The sequence below is a fragment of the Lissotriton helveticus genome, chromosome 7 (genome assembly GCF_964261635.1).
Source record: "Lissotriton helveticus chromosome 7, aLisHel1.1, whole genome shotgun sequence".
In the NCBI taxonomy this organism is placed as follows: Eukaryota; Metazoa; Chordata; class Amphibia; order Caudata; family Salamandridae; genus Lissotriton; species Lissotriton helveticus.
In genome coordinates this window covers 737567026-737581146 of record NC_136068.1, presented here as the reverse complement: position 1 = coordinate 737581146, position 14121 = coordinate 737567026, and the positions used below count along the sequence as shown (strand labels likewise).

General features: G+C 46.0%; 1 protein-coding gene across 3 annotated transcripts in view; it reads right to left on the bottom strand.

Moving 5' to 3' along the window:
• Window positions 1-14121, bottom strand: part of FGF1 (fibroblast growth factor 1) — a 466028-nt gene that overhangs the window by 429183 nt on the left and 22724 nt on the right. The window lies entirely within an intron of this gene.

Sequence of the window (14121 nt, the reverse complement as noted above, 5' to 3'; positions counted from 1 at the left end):
GAAACACACCTACACCCAGACAGCCCCATCTTACGCTCCAAGGGCCTGGTGGGCAACATTCATTCTGCGGGCTTTACCTCACACGCTAGAGGGGTCATGACTTGGGTGAACCCGAGGTCACTTGTGACCTTGTCGCCCCTGATGACGGACCGAGAAGGCAGATATATTCTATCCAGATGTCACGGGAAGGGGTTGGAATTAGTTATCCTAAATGTTTATGTCCTAACTATGACAATCCAGTTTTTTACGAAAACCTTGCGAAGATCATGCAGCCATATGGCCGGGACGGTGTACTGTGGGGCGGAGATTTCAATTTTACCAGACAACCCTCTATTGACAGGTCAGATGGCCCGGACAGACGACCTTCGGCCTCCGCGAAGGTGGTTGAGTCCACGCTTTTGAGGTATGACATGGAGGACATCTGGCGACACGAACATCCACGTCAGGGTGGCTTCACGCACTACTCTGCACAATACAATATACACACTAGGATTGATTATTGGTTTGCCTCCCGACACCTACTTCGACAACTCCATACTTGCACAATTTTATCACGCACCTACTCGGACCACTCCCCATTACTGATCTCTCTGGCTTCCCCCAAGATGCGCCTTTCCCCGTTCTCATGGCGCTTTACACCATATTCTCTTCTCAACAGTGCATTTAAGGAGGAATTGGCCCTGTCCATCGAGACGTTCTTTGAGACCAACGTAGGGTCGGTGGACTCCTTCCAAACCGTCTGGGAGGCCTTTAAGGCGTATATCAGGGGGGGTTACTATTTCAAAGCACTCTGGGGTGCTCAAGTCGACACGTGTTAGGCTGACGGCACTTGAGCATCGGCTAAAAGAACTAGAATCCGGCCGAGCTATCTCGGACGCTGCGTGATTTTCACGAGGAGGCAGACGTAGAATTAAAGCATCTCTGGAAATATGCCACTGCTAGGACTTACGGTGGGGGGGAGAGACCGGGTAGGGTCCTTGCACAAATTATCAAACAACGTAGGGACAGAACAGCCATCCCAAACATGTATTCGGAGCAGGGGGGCTCTCAGCTAATGGAGATTCAGGTGGCTGGGAAAATCAGGGACTACTATGCGGATCTCTATTCCTCACGAGGTTCGGCCCCAGAGGAACGTATCCTGGACTGGTCTGTCTCATGTAGAGCTGCCTTGGCTGACCAATGTACATCGCGAGTTCCTGATGCGTCCGATAGAACGGGATGAGATCATTCTGGCTCTCTCAGAGATGAGGGCGGGGAGCGTCCCTGGCAGTGATGGCCTTACCGTCGCCTTTAATAAGGCATTTCAGTACCTTTTGTTGCCGCACCTCCTCACATTATTTGAAGATATATGTACCTCTGGAAGTATACCGCAGACCATGCGGGAGGCGGTTTCGGTCGCTATGCTAAAGCCGGAGAAGCCTGCAGATGACTGCGCGTCTTATAGACCTTTATCCCTCATGATCGTCGATATGAAAATATTCGCGAAGATCTTAGCTAATCGCCTTAGCCCCCTGGTCACCTCTCTAATGGCCCCAGAGCAGGCAGGCTTTGTACCTACCTGGAGTCTGACCATATAACTTAAGAACGGTATTTGCTGCTATGCAGCACACGCGTCCAGAGGTCCCTGTAATCGCGGTCTTTTTGGACATGGAAAAGGCCTTCAACTCCGTCGAGTGGCTGTTTATGAGGCATGTCTTGAGTCGCATTGGGGGTCGTGTTGGTATTCCTACAGTTGCTGGCACCGTTATACCACGAGCCCATGGCCCGTGTCCGGATTGGGTCCCTGGTCACCGATTCCATACGTATACATAGAGGCAAGGGAGCCCTCTATCCCCAATCCTCTATGCACTAACCGCTGAACCATTGGCTTGTGCCCTGCGGGAATACCATGGTCAACGGGGCATCCGATTCCCAAATTACCGACTCATTGTGTCCACATATGCTGACGACACCCTTGTATATGTTAGAGACACGGGGACTGATCTCTCGCCTGTGCTACGCGTGGTGGTACTGTTCGGTTCGCTATCGGGCGTCAAAGTTAACTGGGGCAAGTCCATCATGTTTCCCCTGACGCCCGCCTCGGCACGCTTTGAGCCAGAATATCCACTTCAATTGACTACTGATCCAGTACGGTATTTGGGCATCCGGTTACATACTGATTCGGAAACAGTACTGAGAGAAAATTATGGGGTCGCCATATCCAAACTGGATTACAACATCGACGATTCGATTTGCCTCCTGCTGTCACTAATGGGCAGAGTGTCTCTGATGAAAATGGTCGTGCTACCTCGTTTTCTCTTCCTTTTTATAAATATCCCTATGGCTCTTTCCCCAAAAAATTTTCAACGCCTACAATCGCTAATGGTCCGCTTAGCGTGGGCGGGCAAACAACCCAGGGTGGTCTGGAAAATATTGACTCTGCCGTACGCGATGAGTGGTCTGAGCGCTCCAGACTTCGAAGTATACTATAGGGTTGCACAGGGCTCCCATGCATATCATTGGATACATGGCCCCACCGACACTCCACACATACGGATAGAAACCATTGTCGCAGACCCCAAACCGCTCCCATCTCTTCTATTTTCGCCCCAGGACAGACGCACGGGTATATTGGACTTGTTGTTCTCTGTCACCCACGCGTGGCCCAGTATACTTAACGCGCTCGCAGGCAACCTGTTGTATTCCCCATTGGCTCGACTCGACTGGTGCTATTGGTTGGCGCCAAGCAGAGACAGAGGAGTCATTGCTGTGCTTCGGTCGCTGAATGTGCATACCATGGGGGATCTGTTTGCGGATGGAGTAGCCCACACCGTCGGGGACATTGTGAAGGAGGCAAATGCACCCTCGGCTTTGGCACGCTTCCAGCTACATAGAACGAGGCATGCCCTTGGGGCGCTCCTGGGGGAAGACATGGAGGAGCCCCCGGAGGTTTTGGCCTGGACGGTGGTTGTCAAGGCGCAATCTCCAGCCAAACTGGTATCTAGACATTACCATATGACAATAGCAGCTAGAGAGGGCACATATACTAAACCGCGTCTAGCATGGCAGCAAGACCTGCAGATTGAGCTCACGGACAATACATGGCGATACTGCTGCTTGAGCACCAAAAGAATATCTCTCAAGGGTCGCCATAGGTTGGTCCACTTTAATTTTCTAAATAGGGTGTATTATACACCTGAACGACTTCATCGCTATGGTCTGCGCGGGAGCCCGCAATGCGAATGCTGCGGCACGCCGGTAGCCGATTTTCTACACGTGGCATGGTCCTGTCCGGGAATCGCTCGATTCTGGGATGAGGTTGTTTTTGGCTACTCTAAACCATTTCCTAGGTCATGTAGGTGACTGGTGGATATGGCCTTCCTCCTGGCTAAACGATGCATTGTCACATGCTGGATGCGCGGTCCGACTCCCACACTGGCACAATGATCAAGAGATATGCTGTTTTGCTGTACACAAACAGAAAATTACAGCGAAATGCTCCCCCCACGCAACAGACCCAAGAACATTTGGTCCTTATACATTACCACTAGAAACACTGCAGATACCCCAGACAGCTCTGACCCTGACTCCCAGATGACTGCTGTACCTATTACCAATGACCCCACCACGTAGCGAACTCCTTTCCTGGCCCCGGACTGCTGTTTATCCCTCATCCCCTCAAGGCCTGGAAGTTAGCGGAGTTGGTGTAGGATTTGGCGGAATCCCAGGGGAGCAGGGCTTGAGCTCGGGTGTCGTCAGGCGTTATAACATCATCACTGTGACATGGTATTATTACACTGTACTGCTGTGGAATTGCTGTATGAGGAGGATGTGTGCATGCCCGTACTAAAGCCTGTGTAACACTGTTTCTTTTTTTTTTGGCTTATGCTGTAAAATTATCAATAAATATATATATTTTTAAAAACAATGTAAAACAGCCCCAGATAATCCCATCCTGTGCTCTAGTAAGTCAAGAAGGTATTCATGCTTTATCGAGTCAAAGGCAGAGGAGAGGTCTAAGAGGATTAGTAGGCAAGATTTGTTTCAGACCAACATATTTAGGGCATCATCCACTATATGTGTCAGTGACAATTCAGTGCTGTGGCCTGAGCGGAAGTCTGACTGGTGCCGGTCAAAGAGGTTGAACTGCTCAATATGATTGCAAAGTTGGACATGGACACTTTTTTCAGTAACTTTGGCCAGTGTTGGGATGTTGGAAATGGGGCAAAAGTTGTCAAAGTTGGTTGGGTCAGCCATTGGTATTTTTAAAACAGGGGTGACCTGTCCAGCTTTTAGGCAGTCCCGTATTTTACCCTGGCTTAGTGAGGCATTTACTATCCTAGTCCAGAGCAGAAGAATCGACGTTTTGATATCTTTGAGGAGGATGGAGGGAATGGGGTCACTAAAGTGCTTTGAGAGTTTTAAATCTGATAGCCTGCAAACTATTATGTTTTGCTCAATTGTTTCGAACAAAATTTAAGAGACATTATTTTTGAGGATGTAAGCCGGCTGGTGAGTGAGGTCAATTTTGTCGGTGAAGGCGATTTGGGAGATTGGTGTTTGATAAGTTTGCTGTCGTTGACTCTGCAGGTCCACTATCAGGTTTTTGATCTTTTTCAGAAAGAAGCAAGCAAAATCTTCACTATTGGGCAGTAGACTAGGCCCGTTTAGGGTGGGAATGGGTAGGCCTTTAGATTGCTGCTTGACTAGCTCTAACTGTTTTTTGGGGCGATTTAAAGCTTGATCGTGTTGATTTCTGAAGAATTGAGCTTTAGCATGTGTGTTGCTTAGTGATAGATATCCCTGAGGGATTTTAGCTGTATGAGGTGTTCCAGCGTTGGGGAGGCTCTCCTCTTGCGCTCCGCTAATCTGAGATTGCGTTTTTCAGAATTGAGGTTGTCATTGTACCATGGTTGCGAGACTTTTGTGGGTACACTTTTTAGTTGGAAGGGTGCAGTTGCATCAAGAATATTTTTCAAGGAGATGTTGTAGTGGTCCATGACTTATTGTATATCGGCTAAATTCTCTGGGGGTGCTAGGATGTTATCACTGAATGATGTCAATTCAGTGAGATTGATGTTTCTCATGTTTCTTTTCAGGATTTTCGGTTTTTATGCCTATGAGATGGTGGTTCTCATGGGAGTGCTGATGTGGAATCTGATCTCATAATGATCAGTCCAATCACAAGGGACAATAGATTCCAATAAGGTAGCATTATCTTTAGCGATGATAATATCCAAGATCTCCCCTTTATTGTAAGTGGATCTATCACACATTTGTACCCAGTTAAGATCCGTAAGAAAGACTTTAAGAGTATTGACTACATGGTAATTCAAGTCACTCCAGTGGAGATTAAAGTCCCAAGGAAGATTTGAGTGCCATGTTGACCCACCTTTATTGTGATGGTGTTCATGAATTGTTCTAAGAAGGTGAGATTGTCGCCAGGTGGATGATGGAACATGTGTAGTTTGGATGGGGGATTGTTGTTCTCATCAATTTCGATACAAAGATAGTCACATGAAGAGATGGCAGGGGACTATAACAAGCGATGCCACCCCCTACTTTGATCAGTCTATCTAGTCTGCTGATATCGTAATTGCGAGGAACTAGAATGTCAAGGGCAGGCACCAAGGAGTCATTTAGCCAAGTTTCTGTCAAGATCAAAAGGTCTAAATCTTGTGCTATGGTAAGATCAGAAAGGTTCGCTGCATGTTTAACAGCTGACCTGCAATTGAGAAGAATGCATTTAAGAACAGTTATAGGCATATCGTTAGAGCTCTGGGTAAGAGTAATTCTCTTAAGGTTATGCTTGTTTATGGTTCTGGGTTTGTGTTGTACTTCTCTGTGGGGGTTTGCAGGGATCTATTAAATTTGACTCTGGTACATTGTTCTATTGTGATGTACACGGTTGTATGAAAGTAGGAGTGATTCACTATCTTCCTCCGATAATGAATTTGGGACCCCACATGAATTTGGATTACCACATGCAGTATGCCTCTTCCTTTTTGTAATAAGAGGCTTTAGAATCTATCTACTAAACCATACTTAAGATGTTTAAATAGCCCCTTCAAAGAAGTGTTGCCAATGGACGCCAATATCAACTGTTAATATTACCAATCTACAATAATGTTTTCGTATTAAGCTTTCTGTCCCAATTCTGCCTTTTCAACCTGGAAATATCATTATTACTCAATTTAATGCTACCTCAGCAGTAAGCTATGATTGTGGAAATGTGCCTTTTTAGGGGCACACCGGTGAAAGGGTAACCCTCATCTTTGTCCACGGGTCTTTCGGACCAACAAAATAGAGATTGACACTGAAGCTGAAATTTAAAATAACAAGTTTATTCACTCATGAGTGAGACCATGTCCATGCAACACCCTCATGTGTTCCAGGAGGTAGTGACTTGAATACACAGACCATGGGCCTTTTATACTGAGTTTGTGGCAGAGTAAGCATGTACACTCAAATAGAAGGTACAGGCCTACACAGAAATAATTACAGCCAGACATGGGCAGATGAGTAATCACTTAGTCAGCAAAGTGGGAGGGGGAACAGAACTGCTTACGTCAGTAGAAAATGGTAGACAGTTACATTCTCAAACGTGCATTCTAGCAGCTACAGGCCTTTCTGATCTCTTACATTGATCTGGCTTAGTACTGAAGGAGTTAACTAAAGCTGATGACACAAGCAGAATTGAAAGGCAAGCAGCAGTGAAGAGGGAAGAATTACATAGCTGACAAAATGGATGCCACAAGCAAGATGGCTTCAGCTTATGCTAACAGAAATTATTTTAGATTTCCACAGGGTGAGTGATCTTCGTATCACAGCAGATGTTAGCAGTGGATGTTTAAGCTGCTGAGCCATCTTCCCACAGTTGTAGTTAACAACATAATGAATTCCACACACTGAATCCTCTCTTAACTGATGGTAGTTGATATTATGCAACTCATCAGTATTCATTATAATGGACAAGGATGAATGAAGGCATTAGCCCTCCTTATTTAGTACTCATGTTTAAACTGGCAGAGTGGTAAAAATTACTATTGAGTGTATGTACATTTTAACCACTCCTCTTTATTTAAACATTGACAGCAATTACAGTGGCACTTCATGGTAATTACCAGCAATGTTTAATAATGGCTGAAGGCTTATTTTGTAAAGTGTCTGTAAAGAAACAGTGCACATATGTGTGTGTGTGTGCACATATTAAAGTGCATTTACAATGCCATACTCGGATATGGTATTTTATTGTACCTATGTAACCTTACATAGGTCAAGTGAAGTATGACAACTTGTCAGCCCTGGGGAATCCAACACAGTTAGATTTTGTGCTTCTAGTATTTACTAATAATCTATGTTGGTAATCTAAGCACTCGCTGATGAGAACTGAATGCAACATGCAAGCCCCAGATTCGAATCTTGCATCATGAATCAGAGACATTGGGAACAAAGCCCAGGGTCGAAAAGTCAGAAATGTATTCCTGATTCCCCTACAGCTCTGTTTAACTGAGCAGTTGTGGAACCGGTTTGGTTATTTTTCAAGTGTCCTTTTGAGGCTCCCTGACTTTGTGTAAAGTGATGCTTCTTGCAGCATGTAGCACTGGGGCTAGTTACAAGCAGGTACAATAAAGTACAATAAAGCGCACAATGTCTGTACTTGGTTGTCATTAACCCAGAGGCGGTTCCTGCAAAGGAGCATAAAGGCATTGACCCATTGCTTTCATCTGCCACCCACCTGACATATATAAAACTCATGTTTGGCGGGGCTTCATACCGCGGCAGGACTGGGTTGTAATTGTATTTTTAAAAATACAGAAGGGAGGGGGAGTAGGTGTTCCCATGGAAGTTGCAGCACTGTGTAGTTGAAGAGCGCATGACAGACTGGCCAGGCACTGGACTCGGTCAACACAAAGAGGACCTGTTCGGTCAACTGTTTGGTCTACTATGGACGTCCAACATATATTTTCACGGTCACACAATTTTATGTGACGCGGCAGTGAATCAGTATCTCCCATCTGCCATAAAGTGACCTCAATCACTAATTTAAAAACTAATGTGTGTTGCTGTATCTGCTAGTATGACCCTCCTGCAGGTGTGAAGAGGACCTAGAGGTGAATAAAAGTGAGGAAAAGTTGGCAGTGCCTCACGGGAGTAACACCATGGGAGTTAACAGACTGGCACGCGCCTGTATCATCAGCTTCTCATGATTAGCAACTGCCAACTTATAAATCAAATAGGGAGTGAGGAAAAAGCAACACATTTTGTGTTCAGTGCAATATGTGTGACCCTATAAGGAGTACCGGGATCTGGCGTTGGAAACCCGGTGCACCTAGTCTATAAACGAGCTACACCCACTAGCTATGCTATTTCAGTCCTTGCTGTGTGCCTGCTCAATTAAAACGAACATGTTTCATTGCCTGTAAAGATTTGCGGCAATTTCGTCAGTGTCCTCACTGCACCACTTTTCTCAGTTTGTTATACCGGGTAGTTGCCCTTCATCGGCATACCTGCAACCCCGTTAACAAGCATTGGCATAGCCAATATGTCTCGCCTTTGGGACCTTATTAGCTATGCCAATGCTTGTGGTTTATGGCTTCTGTGTGGCGTTATGTACCACTCGAGAGGAGTCGCAGCATTGCAGTTGTTAAACATAGGAGCTCAAGTTACCCACTAGCAGCGCACTGCTCATTGGATGCCAAGAATACCTCCGTGGGTCAGAACTCTCTAATGGCTATGGAAGTACAGCAAGAAATTCAGGGTTTAGGAGGTGAAGAGGGGTGAAACTCCTACAGTGTGAAGTCTCTGTGCATGGGCTGTCAAAACACAGCAATGTATTTAAAGAGTATATCTCTTTATTACAGCAACTGAAGTGCTTGTTTCCAGTCCAGGGAGGACCTGGCCTGGCAGTTCCGGCTGGACTTTTCCCATTGGGCGTAGGGTCAAGACTGATTTACATATGGCTGGGTCCAAACTGGAATGGAACAGTGAGCAAAAAACGATGGATTTAGGCCCAGATCTCTGTACTGGGGTGAATGTATGAATTTGTTCTGCATTCTGTCCATCAATTGTTCTTTTTGCAGAACTTTTGAAGGCACAAACAAGCGTGGCGGACTGCACTTGTGCAACTAAGTAAATAACTAAATAATAAACAAACAAGCGCAGCCGAAGCAGACTGCGCTTGTGCAATGGCACCTAGACGGATCCAGGGACTGTGTCCTGGTACGAGGCGGGGGGCTGTTGGTATGGAGGTATAATCCGACTCCTAAGGGTGTTTTTCTTTAAATTAGGTTGAGTGTTAATGACTGGAGCCAAAAGGAGATAGTCACAAATGGGCTACCCTTTGCTCCCCTTCTATACTTCCCACTTTGTTCTGCCTTGCAGTCTGTCTGCCTATAGCTGTACCTGTATGTCAATCGAATTTCCGTGCAGGCCAGAATATTATGCTTATTGATAGGACCAGTGCACAGACTTTTATCACCAATAGCACACTAAATATTTTGCCATCCCAAATTCATACAGCAAGAGCAGCGTTTGCTGCCTTTAGTAGCTACCTTGCTGCCCAATAACCTATATGGGAATTAGGATTATATTTAAAAAGTCTAAATGCTTCCATGCAATGGGTTGTGCCTAGGTTTTTACAAAGCTGTACCAACCATCTAATTCTAATTGACCGATAACCCGGGCAAAAGAACACATGGCGTTCAGACTCAATGCACATATAGTAAAACCATTTGCAACCTTCCCAGACATGCACTAGTATATAAAGTGTGTCCTTCAGCTCAGTGTTCATCTCACCATCTGTCTAAAGCAACTTCGATGTGTTGTACTGCAAGCCCCTCACAGCTGTATGTAAATCACTATCACTACTGCTGTACCAGTATCCGAATGGGCCTTTACTTTAGGCACCATGGCCCTCGTCCTTTCTATCTTAGGTCCTCGTCTTTTCTATTCCCAACACACTCAAAATTTCCAGACTTAGACAGGATGTACTTAACAACATCTCCTACAGCCTCGGCAGAAAGAAAACAGCACACGTTCCGCATGGGCGCACAATTTTGGAATTCCTTTTTTATCCCAGTCAGAAAAACAATCCACCATTTAAACTATATTTTTGGGTGTGTTTGGCTGGCGGGCGGGTCCTGTCAGCCTGAGGTCCTGGGGCATGCCAGCAGTCGAAATATAGGTGTTTTTTTTCGTGGCCTCGTGCGATGCCCAGCCAGCCCTCTCCCGTTGAGAGAAAGTCTGGTTGCCAATCTAGCTGCATTAAGTGCCATAGAGCCCACTCAGCAGCCTCTGGTGGTTAGGTAAATGTCTGCAGCAAAAACACTTGTAAACACTGCTGCTCAGAGCGCAGTAATATTACTGCTATGTAGCTCTGTCACGTTATATAAACAGCATGTTAAGATGTGTAGGCCAGCATGGGAAACAAACACTAGGTAGAACACAATTTCAGGTTTTGCATCCAGGCCTTACATGGACCATTCACAAGGCATCGCCAGGCCGGGCGCCGATAGGCTGGGGCTGGAGGGGGAGGAGGGCAGCAAAATCATTGCCCACGCAGGCCATCCAAGCAGAGGGCTCCGTTCCTCACATAGGCCCTCTAGAGGGCCACGGCGAGTGGCACCCCACATGGGGTGGGGAGGCAAACACCCCCCCCATAGAGCCCAGGACTGGGTGTGGCTCTAGTAAAGTTCCAAATAAATAGGTAAAAGTTCTGAATCCGTCTTGTTGGTGTTTCCTGTTCCATCCCTGAGCCAGGTCTTAAATGTGGAGACGTGGAAAGAGCTCACTGTAGACCAGAAACACACAGGGTCCTACAGGAAGCTCTGTCTGCCAGTATTGGAAGCCTAAGTGCTACAGAGTTTCTCCCCATTACCCTCTTCCTCACAACTCTCCACCAGAGCGACAGGTCTGCCAGAGAGCAGGAAGTGTGTTGACTGGCAGCTTTGCCGACCAATGCAGGCCAAGGACTGTGATGGACCCGCCCTCCCTTGAATTTCAGGGTGGAGAAGTTCAGAGAAAGTAAGGAAAGTTGGAAAAGTATCCCCTGTGATCATTTCCATACAAACCGCTGCGAGACCGATGATGTAGCTCAAAGAGTAAGCAATTCCCGCAAGATCGATGCGTAGTTCTAACTCTCATGGCTCCGAACACACCCAGTCGTTGGAAAATATATATGTCCTCATCAACACGCTAGCAAGCCTGCTTGCTAGCCGGTTGGCCAGCAACGTGTGTTAATGTGCATGCCGCGGTGACGGAGAGCTATGTGAAATATGCAGACTTAGCCAAGGTTGGATTGGGAAGAAATCGGCCCAGGCACGCTAAAAACAAGCACACGCGCGGCAGAAGAGGGAGGCGCGTGCGTGCGGCAGAAGGGGGAGGCGCGCGGCAACCGGGGGTAGGAGGGGGCCTGCACGATTCACTTGCGGGAGCGATAATTGCTACCATATGACGGCGCTCGCTCCCGCAAGTGAATCGCCACACGGGCACACGTTGCCATTGAAGGCAATGGAACGCGTGCATGTGTTTGGCTGAAAAGCCGAAGCGATAGTAATAGGTCATTTTGCCTATGCAGCGCATGCGCACTACATAGGCGAGACCTAAAAACTACTTTCAACACTGTGCATGTGTACTAGTCCACATGTACCAAGCCAGTCTCAGTCGCTGCCATAGGTCAGTCATGACAACGTGGGTGACTAGCCGTCGCTCAGCACCTACTGGACTCGGTCAGCCTGAAATGCCTACTTTGAACTTTTCACTCCATATCCACCCTGTGTTGAGGTTATGGGCTGGGGCAGCAAAAGAACCTCTCCATGTCTTGACTGAGGCGCTGTGCTGATTAGCCTATCCAATCCTGGGACAGCTCGTATGCAATATAACAAATTAAGCTTGATAAGAGTTGCATCAGGATTGGCTACTGACTTGCTAAGCAACCCCAATCTCTCACATAGAGGATAAAGACAGCGCGGAGTTTCTTTGAGTGCACAATGATTGGCTGAGTTGATTATCTTCTGCCCGGGCTTCCTGGTAGCGTCAGTGAAGATATGGACTGGAGAGGTGTTTGCTGGCAACTTATAACGGCCCTCACGCTGAAATTCCTGTTGGAAATAATAATGAGGAAAAATGCCTTTTATAAAGCCTCATGTTCTTCTGCAGATAAGCCTGTTCAGCAATAAGAGGATGGGGCGTCATAGTCAGAGCTGCTGACATTGGGAGTCTGGAAACTAGGTTTGAGTCTCGACGTTGGCTCGACATTCTATGATTCTGTGCAAATAATGTAATCTCTGCCTTAAAAAAACAATGAATGTGAGTGACCTTGCCTGTTGTAACTGGTGATCCTTTAAAGCACTCCAGTACTTTTCTTCGGGTCAAGTCGCGCTATATAAAAACTGCCCTGGGGTAAAGTGCCTTTTCTGAAGCCTCATGTTCTTCTGGAGACAAACTTGTACAGCAATAAGAGTGGCATCATGGTCAGAGATGCTGACTTTGGCGTGAGGGAACTAGGTACGAGTCTCAGCGTCAGCTCGACATTCTGTGCCAATGAATTAATCTCCCGCACCTAAAAAATAATTGTGAATGTGACTTTGTCTAATACAACTGGTGCTCATGTACCTTGGGGTCTAGTCGCACTATTTAAAACTGCAAGTTGCTAATTGCGTCCAAGTTGACAGATGTTCCTCTTATGTAATAAAACTGTTTTCAAAATGAGGTACTATATTTCAGACTTTAATTCTTTAAACACAGCTACCCCTCCATAGCATAATCAAACAAGCTTTGGCATAGCCAATAGGTCTCGCCTTTGGGACCTTATAAGTGTTTTGCCATGCAGAACATTATCCTGGGTGTCGTGCCACAAGGGACTGGAGAGCTATACAGTGCCTGGCAGGGGCAAAAAGGTGTTTAGAATAAGTGGCCATCCAATCTTTGGCCTCTATGCAAACAGCACAGACCAATTGTCACGTGTGCCAATTGCAGTTCTGATTCTGTGCAAATATGAGGGTAGAGTGACATTCGATTCGAGGTCATTGGCTGTCCTTGAAAGGCGTTCCTGAAGGTTTTTGTCTGAAGTGCTCCATAAAACTGCCTGCGCGTTATTTCTACGTAATACAATCCTCTACTGGTTTCTTTCACGTTTCGGTCGGTCAGTATACCAGAGAAAATCTGGGCATACGTATTTGGCTCCTGCCGGAGTTCATTTTGAGGATACTCTGCTTTTCACAAGAACTGCAGTCGCAGGCCTTTGTTGGTTGACAACCGCTGCAGACCCCTTACCAGTGAAAGACACCTCTGTTTATTAATACAGCAATAAAGCATTTACTAAAACAACACTTTCTTAACCACGTTAACGTTCTTTTTAAAGAAGACAGCCAAACGGTGCGGTCCATTACCATTACTTAACTTACTGTTTTCAACAAACATTTTCGAGTTTAGAAAAAAACACATATTTTAACACTGCTGGACATGAACACTTCTATGTACATAGTATCTTACAAGACATTGCAGTGTGTGAAATACCGAATACAGTGTGCTCTTCTTGCCTGCTTCTCCATCATGGTAGAACGCCAATTTCAGCAACTGAAACCGAGCACTCTATTTCCGAGCAGGATATATGCGTTTTTATCAAGGATTGCACCTGCCGCCTCCTTCAAAATAGTGCCAAATTACAAACTCTTCCAATATATCTATGACCAGTCCTGCCTATGGAAACCAAAATTGGAGAATGCTTTTATGTAATGTTTGATACTGCAATTTTGCCATTTCGAAGTGCTGTAAATAGCAAGTGGTGCTGTTACTTGAATTCCTGGTACCCCATTTATCGACATTGGGTGAATTTAAGGCTAGTCTGGCCTTTCTGTGATTCGAAGGAACAATTTCCAGATCACACCAGGTGTCAACCACATGACTGCTATGTAACAACAGATGGTTCCGAACCCATCAAACTTTGTGACTCCAAAGAGAGAATGGATCATTTAATCTAGAAACTACTTCCAAGGATCACTCGCCAGACCTCTGTCTCAGTATAAAATCAAAGCACTCGGTGAAAGTTGGAGACTTATCGCTCCTCGCAGCACAATGTACACCAAAATATTTGAAATTACAATTATAAGCTACTTAAATTGTTTATAAGCTTGTCACATA